Raw genomic sequence first — 18566 nt, forward strand, 5'->3', positions numbered from 1 at the left:
TGAACACATTTTCCAAATTAAAATTATGAATGTAAATTTGCTTTTCCATATCAAACTAGTATTCTATTTAAATGAAAAACATTTTTGTTTGCAGGTGGCGGAATGTCTCATACGAAAATTGTTTATGAAGACAACTCTATATTACGATGAAAAAATTCAGCAACAATGTTGGAATTGTTTAGCCATATGGTTGAATGAAAGTCAGGAACACGTGTTTCAAGTAATCAAATAACATGATGTGAAAATTTTCATTCAAATTTTAGAATTTAATAACCGGCTTCGTGATAGAGATTACACTAATGAGTTTGGGACCCAAATTATGGCCCTAATATGAAGTTGCCACAAGACGTCGACACCATGCCATTGTCATCGCAAATTCGGCGCAAGCAGTTTAGAACAAATGTTAGCGTTTAGTACAACGATGCTAATGACGCAACGCATTATTGTGTTCGACTAAATGGAAACACATATATTAAAAATGAAGTGCCAAAGCACAATTGTCGCAACGCGACGCATAGCGCGGCATTCTGGTCCCACCTTAAGCGGGGGTACTCCTCTGCCGTGATCTCGCAAAGTGAGGCAAGCGCCAAAATTGACATTTTACTTTTTATGTTATAAATCGATAAAGAATACCAAATCCTTTCAAACGACTGCGAAGTTTTATAGAAATGTGGAAAAATGACCCCGTAAAAGCTTCAAAACGGAATGGCGTAAGCGCCATTTCCACTGTGATGTGACGCAAGCGCCATTTCCCTTATAATGTGACGTAATTTGGAATCTGATGCGATATGATTCTTAATCCGTTCTGATGGCATATAATGAACGAGAAGGGACAAAACATTTCAAATAACAACATCAATCAAGGGACAAAGTATCTTGTCGATGTTCACTTACCTCACTTGCTCAATGTCTTTTTCGGATGAATTGAAGCTGAGAGTTGATCGAAGGGTAATGTCTAAAATCTCCATCGAAACGCATCTTGTAACAAAACTCAGAAAATCCTCGCGTAAACTGTATTTGCTTTACATCGGATAATTTCGGACGGCATTATCTTGTTCAACACGGATGTTTTCAATTGCATTTTGGATTGGAATAGAAGATGCTGTCAATAGTTATTACAATCGGGTTCTCAACTACGTTGGCCCGCTCGACACACGCTACAAAGGCGGAAAATGTGTAGAACTCTTCTCTCTGATGCTACCTCTTGCTCCACTCAACGGTGGCATGTTGTAGAAAATATTGGAAACAGATTCTCCCATACTTTGATGGATGAACGCCAATCGGTTCTGGAAACAGCGAATAAAATTTGCTGATTCCACAACAAACTGGCGTTGGTAACATAGCTTAAATAAAACTGCATTTTTTCAAAAATCGTGCCGATGGCAATATTTTTCCATCAATTGTACACAATTTGTACAGATCAGATTTTCGTAATGTACGCGTATGCTGATTATACATGCAATTTTGCGAAAAGTCTCGTACTGAAAATTTCTCCCTCTGGCGCTTGCGTCACTTTGCGAGATTACGGCAGTCCTGCCAAGACTTCGAGACTCATCGTATGTGTCGAATGCAAACACCCCATTGCTATACGCAAGCAACGATATTGTATTCTCTCCAGCTTGAGAATATGAATCCTGGCAGCTGATCGGAAGCAAAAACTGCCATATACTAACACTGATAATATCGTTGTTTTGTACAACTGAATGAGGTCTCCTGGATGGGCACCCCACCAAGAAAGAAATATGTTTTTGGGTTATGATTTTTCAAAGTTACCCGATGGTCCAAAAAAAATTTTTTTTTCAGAAATTTGTTACTTTTGAACTACTGGACCGATTTAGATGATCGACATATCAAATTAAAGCATACTAGCTAGCCTTTTTTTTAAAATAAACACACTTGCCAATTAATTGAATTATAGTCACATACATCCAGTCAAGTCGCAAAGAAATATCGAACAGAAACTGAAAACATGTTAACTTTGAAAAATCATAACTTAAAAACGAAAAATAACACCTCTCTGGTATTCGGATATATTATGTGAAAAAACCTCACGAAAACAAAATCCATTTTTATTGAGAGTGTAATATTTTTTCAAACAAGACTAGCATTGATTTCAGTTCTCGACGCGAATTATTTTTATTGCTTCTATCGACTGAACACAATTGCCTCGAAGTGGTTATGTGGGTTTCAGGGGAACAAAAAATTATAATTGGTGAGTTTTTCTTCGAAAACTCGTGTGCCAATCTCAATTTGATCATTTTTTCCTCGCGGAATTTAATCTGCGAAAAACAATGATACTAAGTGTCCAGGTTCTGACCAATAGTGATGTAGTTTCTGATTTCTATTATGCAAACAAAATAAAATAATAATAGTAACAAACAGGAGATAATCCGAAAGTTATCCATGTTATACAATATTATCATATATCCCTATTAACGCTCGCGAATATTCATCCCACCGTCGATATAATCCGCGCTTTGCGCTTGTCGTCTCGAACTACAAACAATATCGAAATTCATCCATTGCCGAAGGCTACCGGAATCCACGGCTAATATTATTATAGATCATAGCCGGCCGGCTTAGATGCTGAAACAGCTGACTTATTTACACGCCGAAAACACTCGCGCCGTCATCTCTCGTCCCGTAATTCACGCGGGAAATTACCCGGTAAAGTATCAGTTTCATTTCTCCGAACGCAGAAAAGCGCGGAAGAAGCGAGCGCTCTCTCGGCGTGAAATACCTTAGCGGCGGTGATAAAATTTTCTTAAACAAGTATTAGACACGGATTAGCCACAGCACGAAAGTGGACTGACCTTCGTCCCCCGCGCTGTAACCAACCGATCCGCGGCTGTTCGATTCGGGGGGAAAATGTTTTTTTTTCTGGTTATACACTGTTCATAGTAAGCATCGTCGACGTCTGTTATCTTTTTTCAGATGAATCTTGGAGGACGCTCGGTTGATGAAGAGCGGAATAGGTCATATGTGCCTTTGTCGCCGATTGTATTCCCCGAAAAAGAGAAAATCGGGAAATTTGTGAATGTGAGCCTGTATTCGAAGAAAAGTGTCATCTCGTGGTATATGCATGCACAACGTGTTATTTGTAGAGATTATGTTTTACCAAGAATAGCATCCTTCAGATTGGACGTATATGCAATTTATATGCAATTTTTGATTAGGTTAATCATCGTCAATTTTGTGATTATGATATCGTTGTCGTTTAAAGATTAACAAGGGACATTCAAAGTAAGAAGGAAAGGCTAATTTTTGAGGTGCTGTAATTTTATTGAACACTAGCTGCAAACGGCAAACCTCGTCCCGCCCAAAATTTATTTTTCGTCATCACATCCACGTTTTCTTACTGAGCGCACTTTCATGGGTCCAATCGCAGAACTGTTCATTGATTGATTTTCTAATCTACCCTTTAAAATTATTTTTTACTATGAAATTTCAGTACTTCTAACAAAACTCGATATTACAATATCAGATTATTTTCAGACACAATTCTCGTGCAAAATTTTTCATCCACTTGCAAATAGCATGTTTCTCCGTTACATGGAATAAATGTTTTATACAGAAAATATGATAGAATGGAGGCAGCCCTAAATCGGACAATTCCTTTCTCGAGTTTTGCTCTTATCAACACATTCGGGGATCCATTTTCATTTATATAGATAGAAGGCAATATAGGAGTGCGTTTTATCACATAAAAATCTATTTCCACTTTCGAACAAAGATCAATTTCGTTGCCGAAATCATCAAATGCGCTAACAACGCTTGTCAATATGTAATAGTAGAACACATGCGAATTAAATATTCTGAATTTTCCTATTTTCCTTCAGAGTTTTCCGAAAATATTCAATCGTCATGTTTGGTTGGAAAGTGTGCATTATTTTTATGGGACCCCCTCTCCTTTTCAGAGGAGGAAGGGGTATCATACCATCATAGAAACATTTCTCGTACCCAATAACTCTCACATCCCAAATTTGGTTCCATTTGCTTGATTAGTTCTCGAGTTATGCAGAAGTTTGTGTTTCATTTGTATGGCAGAACAAACCACACCACCCCACCTCCCCCTTAGAGAGGGGGTGGACTGTCTAACCACTATAGAAACTTTTATTGCATCCTAAAACCTCAATATGCCTAATTTGGTTTCTTTTGACGTGGGAATACGTCTAGCCGGAGTATATGTGGGTGAAATGAAAACCTCAACACAGAACATGCAGGAAAAAATGAAAGATTCGGAATGCTTATAACTCGAACATTTCTTAATAGATCGGAAAGATGTTTGCATCAATTGATAGCAAATATTTCTACGCGACTATCACAATTGATAAAATGTTATTTTCCATGATACAGGGTTTTCCATTTCGGGCTTCCGAAAGTATACAGCCCTGCGCTGACAACCGTTTGACATAGCTGTCAACCAAAGCGTCATATTGTTAGTTGAATGTCTGCCATTTTACAATATGGATCGTTTTAGCATCGCACAACGTGTTAATTTTGTTAAATTATACTATAAAAATGATGAAAACCCGGCAAATGTTTTTCGAGCATTACGGACGGATTCTGGTCGTCATGGACGGCCTAAAGAGCACACAATCGCTAATGTAGTGCGTAAATTCGAGCAAACTGGATCCGTAGCGGATATTGTGAAACCTGTGCATCATCGTAATGTGCGTTCGGCCGAAAATAGTGCTGCTGTTGCTGCCAGTGTGGAGGATGACCCGAATGTTTCGATTCCACGGCGTGCTCAGCAATTGGGCTCGTCAAACACATCATTGTGGCGAATTTTGCATTTGGATTTGCACCTACATCCATATAAAGTCCAACTGGTACAAAAATTAGAGCGTGGTGACCATGGAATGCGTCGGGCATACGTCGATTGGGTGAACGAACAACAGCAGCAAAATGCTGAATTTTCGCATCAAATTTTCTTCAGCGATGAGGTACATTTCGAGCTCGGTGGCTATGTGAACACCCAAAATTTCCGTATATGGGTCTCAGAAAATCCACACGTGATTGTTGAGAGGCCATTGCATCCGCCAAAAGTCACTGTTTGGTGCACATTATGGTCTGTGAATAGTGAGCGCTATGGATGCATGTTAACCGATTTTTTTGCCACAAATTGAAGATAAGATACGGATGACATGTGGTTTCAGCGGGACGGCGCCACGTGCCACCAACACGACCGAACATGGCCATATTGCGAACGAAATTTGAGGGACGCATAATTTCGCCTTTTGGTGATGCCAATTGGCCGTCCAGATCATGCGATTTGAACCCGCTAGACTTTTTTTTGTGGGGTTATGCGAAAGACCGTTTCTATGCCAACTCTCTGCAAACTCTTGAACATTTGAAAGACAACATTCGTGATGTTATGACCGAGATACCGCCCCATATGTGCCGAAAAGTCATCGAAAATTACCCGTTCCGGATCAAGGTGTGCGAGGAAGCCCTAGGTGGACATTTGAATGATGTTGTATTTCACACATAATGGCATAAACCAAACTTTAATTTGAAATAAAAGTTTCATCGAAATTCGAATTCTAAGTGTGTTTTATTTCAATTTACTTTCGGAATTTAAAGTTGGAAAACCCTGTACAATTGAATAACTGTAAAATGTCAAACGTTATCTAAACGTCCTAACTGCCAAAGTTTGATTTTTGACACGGACTTCAAAACAAATGTGCCTGGGGATATTCACTTTGCCAATACATGCACGTCGGGGGTATTTTTGTTCTCACCAAAATGTGTTTCCCTAAGATGGATTTCAAAACAAAAAAGCTTGGGAGGATCCGCATTGCAAATAAATGCAAGCTGCGAGTACTTTTGCAGACCGGAATATGTTTCCCTAAAACGTACTTCTAAACTGAGAAGCCTGGGAGAATCGTCATTTCAGATACTGAACTGAGGGGAATGAACTTACGCGGTTCGAGAACTACGTAAACATGAAAGATGGAATCATTTCAGAGGGAAATGTAAAATACAATGATCGTTTGACAATTCTTACGTGCACATATGTTGGTAGTCCTAGACATCATATCAAACGTAAAAGGACGGTTACCGAATTTACTTGTAACGAAGAATATAATCTATTACAATGCATGAATTGATCTTACATGGCAACTGTTCAAACTTTTTACTTAGAAAGCAAATATGTTGAATTCAAATGAATTCGAAAATTGTTTCATTCAATCAACAATTTAATCAATCCAATACAAATGCTTACTAAGAAACGGTAGTCCCACATCAACCTTGCGGTTATATCAAAAATGACGAAAAATCCCCCGGCCAGAACGGGAATCGAACCCAAATACCCGACATGATAATGTGAGACGCTAACCACTCGGCCATGGGGGCACTAGGCCTTTTATGCAAATGGGGGTGGAGTGTCTACTGAATCATTAAAGATGCCGCTATCGCATGAAACGTTCGTTTTTTCAGGGTTCTGATTTCACAAGGGAAAACAGTCGTAAAATGAGTTTGAATAATATACTTTACCAAAATTGATACAAACCCTAAACGCGTATGCACAAATCTAGCACACCTGCATGAAATTTCAAATCACTTCGGTGCTACTCAATTCAAAGCACATGTAAAGCGCGAATAGTGAAGCCTTAGTGCGCACTCTGGTGGTGAATAGTAGGAAACCTAGGTAGCTTTTGATTGTGTAGCAGAGAACGGTTTAGGTGCGGCTTAAGTGCGCTTCACAGACAACGTCCCGTCACCGCTCCGTCAACTATTCTGGACTTATTTTGCCGACGTCAAAATTGCTGTATGTGAATGCGGCCGTACGATTTCGATGGGAAAATATTTGATGTTTCACTTTACGGTAACGGAACGTTGTATGTGCAATTCGTCCGGCAAAAAATGATTATTAATTGGTGGTATTTAAAAAAGTCGCCATATATAGTAATTTTTATGAGAGTGTATGAAGTCTTGTTTATCAGTCAAAGAAATAATATCAGAATCTGACTTTTTGTAATCTTTTTTAATGACCAATGTGAACAACAGTCAACAAACGGAATAATTTGCATTCGTTTGCAACTCTTCTACATTTTTAACGTTCCTAGAGGAACTTCGCCGCCTCAACCTAAGACGGGTCGAACTCGATTATATACTGACTCGATCATATATGATTCGATTATATACAATTTTAGACTCGATTATAAACAGTTCAAACAATTTTTTTTGTTATTTCAAATATGACTCATTTTAAGCAAAAATAAAATTTTTCAACGTTAAAGTGAAAATTAATTAGCTATTATGAGTACAGTGATCAGTGATGACCTTTCTTTTCGATAATTTTGATCGTAGAAATATTTTTGAAAATTTGTTTTTTAATGAACATTCATTTTGACCATTCGAGTTTGAGGATAGGAAACTATTTACTTATTCTATATGAATATAAACTTCATATACTCAAACTCATCCACATTTTTGGCACATTCTCAGAAAATTTGCTCCGCACTCTAACAATTAATCTCATCAAAAACCACCTGACAAGCAGCAGTTTGTTAGCATTTTTGTAAGTTTGATTATTACAAAACAAGTGGATACAAGTTATATTCACAACACCCCATCCACTCGGTTGACAGTGAAAATTGAGACGAAATTGGCTGGTGACATCAAGTCCAGCTGAAGCGTTGTTTTCTAGAACTGAGACTACTACAAAGATTTCGACTAAATGCTAGACGTATGGCATGGTTGGATTTTATGGGATTATTGTCAGTGGAGTTCTAAATTCAATTGATTTATGTTATCTAATGATTCCATAAGGGTACGCGATAAATTCGATAATTCGATAATTCGATAAATTCTCTACATGAAGAGAATCAAAATAAAATTCCTTTGATGTTTGAATATAAATGTGAAATGTTTATTCCATGTTTAAAGAAAAAAATACACTCATATAGAAGAAGTGAAAAAAATGAAAAAAAAAAAGCAATCATTCTTCAAAGTTCGATTTTCTGGTAACGATTCAATCAGTGAATCGATCCCTACGCCGTTTAGAAAATTGATCCGTCAGATCGATCTTTTGCTAAACATCGTCCAATCCTAGTTTGAACCCTCCTGTTCTTGCGCAATATCATAACTCGTATACTAGCGCATATTGTCACAGAATGTGCGTGTCTCTGTAATTTTGCTATTGTTTTTTACTGATGCTATTTTTAGGCATTATTTGTATTTATTTAAAGCAATTTAAAGATACAGTGATTTACCTCTAATGTGTCATACTGAGGCACCACTCAGTGTTGCATAAGAGGTGATTGTGACCTGTAATTGGACTTACCAACAAACACAACACTATTTGTAAAATAAGTTAAAACAGGAAAACCATTGAAAATCTACAAAATAATCACTAGAAAAGTGTGCTAAATACATATGGTTGAAAGCACTCCTAGAAATTTACCATGATGTAGAAACATGCACAAAGGAGGTTTACAATAGCATCCAATTAGAGAATCATATCAAAATATCCAATTATTCGTGTCGCATTACAGGTCTGCCCAATTAGCTAGATGTCCAATTAGAGGTGAATCACTTTTTCTAATTAAATGAAAATTATTGATTCTCGGTCCGTGAAACCAATTAACTAGAAGTATGAAAACTATCTATTGGAAATCTCAGCCCCTATTATGTAAATTGGATCGAACGATCAATTCGATCCCTATAACTATCACTATCATTTTGTAAATCGATAGGATCTTATCAATTCGAGTTCTTTCTCGAGCGTCGGCGAATTGCATATTTTGAAACTTTACCTCAATGTTTCCTAAAGCAAAGCATTAGGAATGCAACAAGCAAACCAAACAGCTCGAAAAAATATGCCGACAGCTTTCACCCGACTGTATCTATAACAGTAAAACAGAGTTAACAAGCAAAATTCTGTTCAACTAGAATTACATAATAGGGCCCAATATTTAATTTTAGAAATTGATAATCTCTCATTGATCACTGTTGTTATATTCATGACTATGTTTCATTAAAAAAAATTATCTGCACATTTAATTCTCATTACTTAAAATTTACTTTTGAAATAAAAATAACAACACTTCACTGAAACTCGTGAACGCAGTCTTCAAAAGCGAAGTTTTCTTCGAAAATTTCGTTTTTATCGATTTTCAAAACCTTATACCGGATGTTTCCAACATTTTCAATTGGTCATTTAACAAATTGTTGAAATTATTACTAGTGACATTTTTTTACTTCATTACAATTGGTCGAGCAACTGGATGTGTTAATATTAGAGAGCTATCAACCTGAAAAAAAAAAATAAAACCGAAACTTCAATGAAGAAATATCTACTCTTACAACTAATTTGTTTTATTGAGTTTAGGTTTTATAAAATGATCACGGCAAAAGGTGGAAAGATATTTATTCCATTGCATTTGGAGGTGACACTATCCTATACCAGATGGCAGGTGCCTAGGAATACCTACGCGGGCGACCGGTAGACCGCGAACTATCGTTTGGTTATCCCAGATCTAGAGATTACGAGTGACCACAGTGCAAATCGGAAGAGATTTCTTCGACGAAAAGTCCCGACATGATAGGGGTGACGATAGCAACTCGACCACGGGAGCACTCTTCTACATATGAAACATGGGGGAAGAGAAAAACCACCGGGTGGCAAATCAAGTGGATACGATGAATGATTTAGGACAAAAACGCGATTTCGAGTCAAAAATTGACCCACTATCAGTGACTTGTGAGTCGATGTGTTATCATGTGGAGGAGCCCAACATTCTGACTTCTGATATGCGTGTCAAATTTGGCGGATTCTGGCAATCAAATGCATCAAAACATTGTATTATCCCAATAATACCTTTTTTTGCAAATGATTCAGATCCTCAATTGTCAATTTTAATATGGGTTTTCGCAATTATATTTATCTTTGTTTGAGCGATTGCCGAATATTCCGATCTACATCACATTTCCCCCAAATAATGAAAACAACCTGAGAAGTATGACAGTGAACCTTTCAAGATCATTCCGTAGCAGTTCATGAAACCGCCGTATGGCGGTCGGATTTCACTTGTCTCAGCTAGCGCCGTTTGCCAAAAACCGTCCGAGACCTTTTCCACACTTTTCAGCTGGTTTAGATGTAACAATTATAATTTCACGCTAATGTTCCAGCGCTTTTTAGGTTCGACGAGGCGATACTTCACCTCGAATGTTACATAACGTTAAGGGATCAGTTTGGGAAGAGAAACAAACAACGAAATTAATCGTCATTTGAGGATGAGGAGGTGGAAATGCAATGAATACATATATTATTTAAAAAAAACATCCATTAATTTAAAATTTCTCGGTTCATGTTGTTTGTCTTTACCTTATAAAGGGTGTGTCACATCAAATTGCATCACGGAAAAAACGCTGTAGAAATTCGCCCAGTAGACCGATCCTTTTGAAAATTTTAGACAGTAAAATAAAAACTATTAAACAACTTTTGGCATTTTCTTTTTATTCATACTTCGAGCCCAAGCCCGTATGCTCGCACCTTCCTCTTTACCCCGTCCATAAGGTTCTGTACAACGTCAGGTTGTAGTTTTTTTTTTTGAACAGAAATCCATTTTCTCTTGAAGTCCGCCTCCGATTTGACAACTTTTGGGTTCTTCCGGAGGGCCTGCTTCATAATAGCCCAATATTTCTCTATTGGGCGAAGGTCCGGCGCGTTGGGCGGGTTCATTTCCTTTGGCACGAAGGTGACCCCGTTGGCTTCGTACCACTCCAACACGTCCTTTGAATAGTGGCACGAAGCGAGATCCGGCCAGAAGATGGTCGGGCCCTCGTGCTGCTTCAATAGTAGTAGTAAGCGCTTCTGTAGGCACTCCTTAAGGTAAACCTGCCCGTTTACCGTGCCGGTCATCACGAAGGTAGGCGCTCCGCTTTCCGCAAGAGCAGATCGCATGCCACACCATGTACTTTTTGGCAAACTTGGATAGTTTCTGCTTGCGAATCTCCTCCGGAACGCTGAATTTGTCCTCTGCGGAGAAGAACAACAGGCCCGGCAGCTGACGAAAGTCCGCTTTGACGTAGGTTTCGTCGTCCATTACCAGGCAATGCGGCTTCGTCAGCATTTCGGTGTACAGCTTCCGGGCTCGCGTCTTCCCCACCATGGTTTGCCTTTCGTCGCGGTTAGAAGCCTTCTGAACCTTGTATGTACGCAGGCCCTCCCGCTGCTTGGTCCGCTGGACGAATGAACTTGACAAATTCAGCTTATTGGCGACATCCCGGACCGAACTTCTCGGATCACGTCTAAACTGCTTAACTACGCGCTTGTGATCTTTTTCACTGACGGAGCATCCATTTTGCCGTTCTTCACCTTCCGGTCGATGGTTAGGTTCTCGAAGTATCGTTTTAGTACTCTGCTGACCGTGGATTGGACGATTCCCAGCATCTTACCGATGTCCCGATGTGACAACTCCGGATTCTCGAAATGAGTGCACAGGATTAATTCACGACGCTCGTTTTCGTTCGACGACATTTTTCCAAATTTACGAAAAATTGACAGTGAAGCATGGCCAACGTGATCTATACACTCTTATCTGATTATAAGCGAAAGCTGAAGATAAAATTCCTAAAAATTAAATTTCTACAGCATTTTTTCCGTGATGCAATTTGATGTGACACACCCTTTATTAGGTGCTGTTAGTCCATTTGAAATTCGCATTGAGGCATATGGCATCATATTCCGTTGGGTTTGAAGCGAAAATGGAAATAGGTTGAATACACACTCAGAAAGTAAAATTATCAAATAATATTATCTTTTCCATTTGAAATATGTTTTCTCTATAATAAAATAACATGTTTTTTTCTGGCGAGAAAAAATGATAATTGTGTTCGTTTATAATGATATCAATCTTGGAGTATTTTTTCAAAATAATTTAGAATAGGGTAAACAAATCAATTACCAGTGGTCGAAAATATACTCCAGTTTACGTCACTTAAGGCTCACGGCTGGGATGTTGAAAATTCCACCACCACCATGGAGTGGACCTCTAATGTATTCATAGTAACATTAGATTTACTGAGGGTGGCTGTGAACTGCTGTGTCCGATGGGTTTCTAATTTATCGAGGTTCTAAAGAATCTCCTCTTTTCAGAGTAAACTTCTCGGCTGTCCATTTTATGATTTTATAAAACTCCCTTATTGTTTGACAACCTATAATATCATTCTAAAAGGCCCTCGGTATTTATTTAAAAAAAATCGAGCCTTTCAGAAACACAAGAACCAGAAGTTTTAGTCTGCCACATTTCAGCACTTCTCATTATCGCAATGCCTTCATTGTACGAGCAACTATTCTGTGGAACTTCCCGTTGCTATCAGAAGTATTCCGTCCCGAAAAATGTTTCAAAAACCACTATGCAAAAAGGATTTTGCATAGAGGCAAGAGGCCAAATCTGGCCGAAACAACGCTGGAGAGTCGTGGCTTCTTATGAATGGTAGCAACCGCCAAGCCAAGTACTTTTTGGGGAATTTACACTGCTTCTTTGTCCGGAAATACTCGGCTACGGTATTGCTTCGCATTGCAGTATAAAAAGCGAGACCCGGAAGCTGTTTGAAGTCTTCGAGAACACAAGTTTCATCGTTCATTATAGAGACGTGCCATCCGCTCATGTGCTGTTCAATCGAATCGCTTCATCATAGTGAGCGGATTCGGATCGGCTCGCAATCAAAAAAACGCAGCTCATCAGCTCATTACGGAGCTGGAGCTGATGAGCTGTTGAGCTGTTGAGCTGTTAAGCTGCGGAGCTGTAGAGCTGTTGAGCTGCTGAGCTGTTGAGCTGCATAACTGTGGAGCGCAAAAGCTGCAGAGAGTGTGAATTGTGAGACGCGAAAGGATTCTTCGTCTCCCGCGCTTCATGGCATGACGTCAGTTTGTTTTCGTGTATCGCTCTTCGGACTTTAGCTTTAGCAGAGATGCCAGATAGGAAAAAGGTTTTTGTTTTGAAGGTATTCAATCGTTCGTTACTTCATTAATTTTTTTCTTATATCGCCAAACAGAATAATAAACATTATTCATTCATTGTTATTTAAACATGACTGTGAAAACACATACAATTATTTCCGCGTGCTGAATCAAAACAATTCAGAAAACCACCCGGCATAAATGTTGATTTGATACTGGTCCTTTTGTTACCTTTGTGATCGCGAATAATTATTTCTCGTTGCACCTATTAGTGGATTTATTTTTATATCCTCGGATGCAAAAAAAAATCTCGGTTTATCGGTTTTATCAAAAAACGTTGTCTCGGCCAATATTCATGAAGACATTTTAATTGATTACTGCTGGTTTTTCTGTTGTTTAAGTTCAGCATATCCTAAGCATCTTCTATGTTGGATTTCAGCATTCAGTATTTGTTCTATATTATATTATTAGAATTCATATCAGTTCTAGTTTTTGTACAATTACAAATTAAGAAAATGCACACTATGCAATGACCCATGGTGATTACGTTTCATATGCATTGTGTGGACAACTGCAAAATTCAACTGAGCTGAAGAGCTTTCTTTATTGTGTAGTTTATGTGTTCATTAACACGTTGAGTGCCACGCGGTTTTATAGCGACTTTCCCCATAGGCTGCGTGCGCGCCGGTATTGTGTACAGCAACTGCGAAGCCCAATATTGGCAAATTAGAATTTACTCGATGGAAATGTTTATTTCACACGTTGAGTGCCATGTCAATCATCGGTGACTAACACTGAGCTTTCCGTTTCGGTCGTGTCAATCACCGTTGACTGACATTTTTGTTGAGCCGCTTTTTACGCGGTGGATACGTGCCGCGTGAACAAAAACCGCGTAAATTCCAAAATCCACGTAAAAAAAACCGTGCAAATTCAGAAATCCGCGTAAATTCCAAAATAGGCGTAAAAATAAACCGGGTGAATTTCAAAATCAGAATAAAAATCTAACAAACAGTGAATTATTAATTAAAAATGCAACCCATGTTCTAACAATTGATTAACTTTTTTTTGTATGCTGTTATCATGATATCTGTATCTTCTTTTATTTCTCAGCTACTAATCAGTGATACAATACCAAGATATTTCGTGAAAAGTCACATCAATAAGCACATTTAATTTGTTGGCGTGATGCGTAAAAAAACCGCGTAAATTTCGAAATCCGCGTAAAAAAACCTCGTAAATTCCGAAATCCGCGTAAAAATAAACCGCGTAAATTCCAAAAACCACGTAAAAAAATCCCCGTAAAATAAAACCGCGTAAAAAAATAGCGTAAAAAGCGACTTCAGTGAAATTAGTTTTAGTAATGTTTAATTATAGCTTCTTCCGCTTCAACCAGTCATCTAGGTATTGAAAAAACCGAAAAAAAACATCTTGAGACAGTTGATACTCCTCTATTTGTGGACCGTATTGTGGGTTAGATCAATGTTTTGGGTTTTTAACCCTCATTGTTTGCTCAGAGAAACCCAAGTATAAAAATGTTTGAACATAGGTTCAACTGACAAATTAATAAAATGCTCTATTTTTGTGACGTGACAATACTTCGAAATACCTGTTTTTTTTTAAATCCTTGAATAACCTTGAAAATCCTTTATGATATAACTAGTGCTTATTCAATTTTCTCCTAAAACTAGATTTGAAATTTGGTTCGCTGGTGCATAACCTCATGGAATGGGTCAACTGCGCTAGACAAACTAATCGGTGGCTGTGAGTTATTTTTTACAGTCTTATTAACGTTTCGGGTATGAACTCCTTCTTAACATATGGGCTGAACAATATCGTTAAGAAAACAAGTCGCAGGGAGTTTCTAGTTTCCTTTATATCATCATATCATCCTATCAAAAAAAAGACATTAATTCTGAGTTTACCAAGATGTACATTCACCCAGTAGGACTGCGAAACAAAAAACAGATGTCACCTCTGATTCTTCTCATCATCTTGAAAGAACACCGTTATCCGACCCGGGACGCTCGACACAAAGCAGTAAGGAAGCCCCTGACTCACCTTGCTCAGTCGTGCCAACTATCTTCGAACAGCCACAGTACCTTCACTCTTGTCCTTCAAGTCGTCCCGGCCCTGAGTATAGTGTTGACGAAGGGGTCTTCCGATCTGCCTCCCATGGCAAGTACTCCATAAGGAACGGCAAACCTTGTTCTGATGTCTACTCACCCCACAGGAATGAGCAACAACAGAGAAATGGCAGTCCTGATTCCTCGGATATCTTAATTTACTACCAAAACGTTGGTGGTATCAACAGCTCTCTCGTAGAGTACCAATTGGCTCTGAGTGATGGCTCCTACGACATTTACGTCTTTTCCGAAACCTGGCTCAAAGGAAACACTGCATCAAGTCAGCTGTTCGACAACTCTTACTCCGTCTACAGGCAGGATCGTTCGTCGCTGAATAGTAACAAACGCACGGGAGGTGGTGTATTGTTGGCTGTTCACTCAAGGATCAAATCCCGTACGCTCAATCCTCCGAGTTGCTCGACGGTAGAGCATCTGTGGATCGCTATTACCACTTTGGACGCTACACTTTACTTGTGCGTAGTTTACATGCCTCCTGATAGGGTAAACGATGGACCTTTGATCAACCAACATCTTGACTCTCTCTATTGGGTTGTTTCACAACTAGAACCGAGAGACAACATTATGATCCTGGGCGACTTCAACTTGAGCTCAATCTCTTGGCAGCATAACTCGCATGGTTTTCTCTACCCGGTTTCTTCTCAATCCTCGATCTGCTTGACATCACAAGAACTGCTTGATTCCTATTGCACCGCTGGACTGAGGCAAATGATAGGAATCAAAAATGAAAACGATCGCATACTTGATCTGTGCTTCGTCAACGAAGAACTATGTGAGCACTGCACAGTCATGCAAGGACCATCACCACTTGTTAAAATAGTGCGACATCATCCTCCTATACTGGTGAATCTCAATTTGAAACCTTTCCGACAATTTCACGATGCTTCTGAAAGTGTTTCGTACGATTTCAGTAAAACTGATTTTACCGCGATGAACAATTTCCTCGCACAAATCGAGTGGATAGATGTATTTCAAGGCTGTGACGCTAACCTCGCTGCATCGATCATGTCGAGTATTCTGCTGTATGCAATCGATCAGTTTGTTCCATTGAAGATGAAACGTGAGGATACCAAGCCTGCCTGGTCAAATAGTGCCCTGAAGTATCTTAAAAGAGTGAAGCAGTCTGCTTTAAGACAGTTCAGCAAGCACCGTACGGACTCAACAAGAGCGAAATATCTAAAGACGAATGCTGAGTATAAACAGCTCAATAATCGTCTCTTCAGTGCTTATCAAGACCGTCTGCAGAGACGCCTTAAGGTAAATCCTAAAGGATTTTGGCGTTACGTCAAAGACCAACGTAAGGAATCCGGTCTACCATCTACGTTGACCAACGGTTTATTGGAAGCTGATACGACTACCGACATCGCTGACCTGTTTCGCTCTCAGTTCAGTAATGTGTTTGTCAATGAACACATCGATCCGCAGGATGTTGCTGCTTCTACCAGAAACGTACCTCGACTTCTTGCTTCTGAGCTGGATTTTGTTATCACTGACGACATGGTAATTGCAGCAACTAAGAACATGAAAACCTCCACAGGATGTGGTCCGGACGGCATTTCATCACTCGTCTTGAAAGGTTGTGTAGACACACTTGCGTCACCTCTAGCGACACTGTTCAATCTGTCCTTATCTTCCGGTGTATTCCCGAGATGCTGGAAAGAGTCGTATGTTTTTCCAGTATATAAGAAAGGATGCAAACGGAGCGTTTCGAACTATCGAGGTATTGCTGCATTATGTGCCACCTCGAAGTTGTTTGAGCTGATCGTGCTTCAGGCGTTAATGCAAAGGTGTTCACAGTATATCTCATTGGAACAACACGGATTTATGCCCAAGCGTTCCACGACCACTAACTTGACGTGCTTCACCTCGTTCGTGATACATCAAATTGAGAATGGACTACAAGTAGACGCTATCTACACCGACTTATCCGCAGCGTTTGATAAGATGAATCATCGAATAGCAGTAGCTAAATTTGACAAACTTGGAATGAGTAACCAAATGGTCATCTGGATCCGATCGTATCTCACTGGTCGTAGCATGGCAGTCAAAATTGGAGATCATGTTTCATCACCGTTTCCGGTTTGGTCTGGTGTTCCGCAGGGCAGTCACCTAGGACCATTTTTGTTCCTGCTGTACATGAACGATGTCAACTTCACTATGAAATGTCTGAAACTCTCGTATGCCGATGACCTGAAGCTCTACTACGTGATACAGCAACCGCGAGACGCATTATTCCTGCAACAACAATTGGAAGCTTTTGCCGAATGGTGTCTAACGAACCGTATGTCGCTTAACGTGTCGAAGTGCTCCGTTATTTCATTCGGGCGTAAACACACACTCTTCTGCTTTGACTACACATTGGCAGGCGTACAACTCAAACGCGAATCAATAGTCAAGGACTTGGGGATTCTGATCGACGCTAAAATGAGTTTCAAAGATCACGTCACATATGCTGTATCTAAAGCCACTTCGCAATTGGGGTTTCTTTTTCGCTTTGCCAAAAAATTTAAGGACGTTTACTGCCTAAAAGCCTTATATTGTTCAATTGTGCGTCCTATCCTGGAATACTCATCCATTGCTTGGTCACCGCACTACCAAAATGAAACACAACGCATTGAATCTGTTCAAAGGAAATTCATCAGGTTTGCACTTCGTCACCTCAGCTGGAGGGATCCTTTGAATTTGCCAAGCTACACAAGCCGGTGTAAGCTCATCAACCTGGAACAATTGGCCGCGAGACGCAAGGTAACGAAAGCATGCTTCGTTGCAAATCTTTTGCAGGGCAATATCGATTGTCCTATACTGCTCAGTAGGCTGCACATTAACACCCGTCGTCGTCATCTACGATCACACTCATTTTTCATCATACCTCATGCTAGAACGAACTATGGCCTACATGAACCAGTGCGGAGTATGTGTCGTGTTTTCAATAAGTGTTACTTTGTGTTTGATTTCAATGTATCACAAGAATCGAATAAGCGCGAATTTAGACGATTTTTTTGTTAGCTTACGGTGTTGTCAGTTTTAAAATTTGTGTTGTTAGTTTAAGTTAGTTTAAGTACTAATGTCATTGGGATGGAAATCATCTGTTGGCAAATACAAAGAAATACAAAAACACAGAGACAAAGGATATTAGAAATATGCAAATTTGATATTCCAGAACTTTAATTATCTAGTGACTATCTAGAAGGTCGTTAGACATACTGCTCTTCGAAGAAAGACCCGAAAAACACGTTACTACATGAAATGTAAAGATATGTTTGTCTCGAGAATGCAGTTATGGTATGTTCTGATTGTTACACCAATGAAACCCAATCGATAATTACGTTTTGATATTATTTCATAGCCCTTTCACGCACTGTATACTCTCACTTTCATGAATTATATTCAGTTGATTACTTTTAGTTAATAATAGGAAAAAAGTCGAGTTTCGTTATTGGGGTTGGTGTATCAAAAATAGTACTGTTTTGAGGAGTTGAAACTGAGGACTATTAAAACTAAATGAAGTT

This window comes from Toxorhynchites rutilus, chromosome 1 (assembly GCF_029784135.1).
Source record: "Toxorhynchites rutilus septentrionalis strain SRP chromosome 1, ASM2978413v1, whole genome shotgun sequence".
Lineage (NCBI taxonomy): Eukaryota > Metazoa > Arthropoda > Insecta > Diptera > Culicidae > Toxorhynchites > Toxorhynchites rutilus.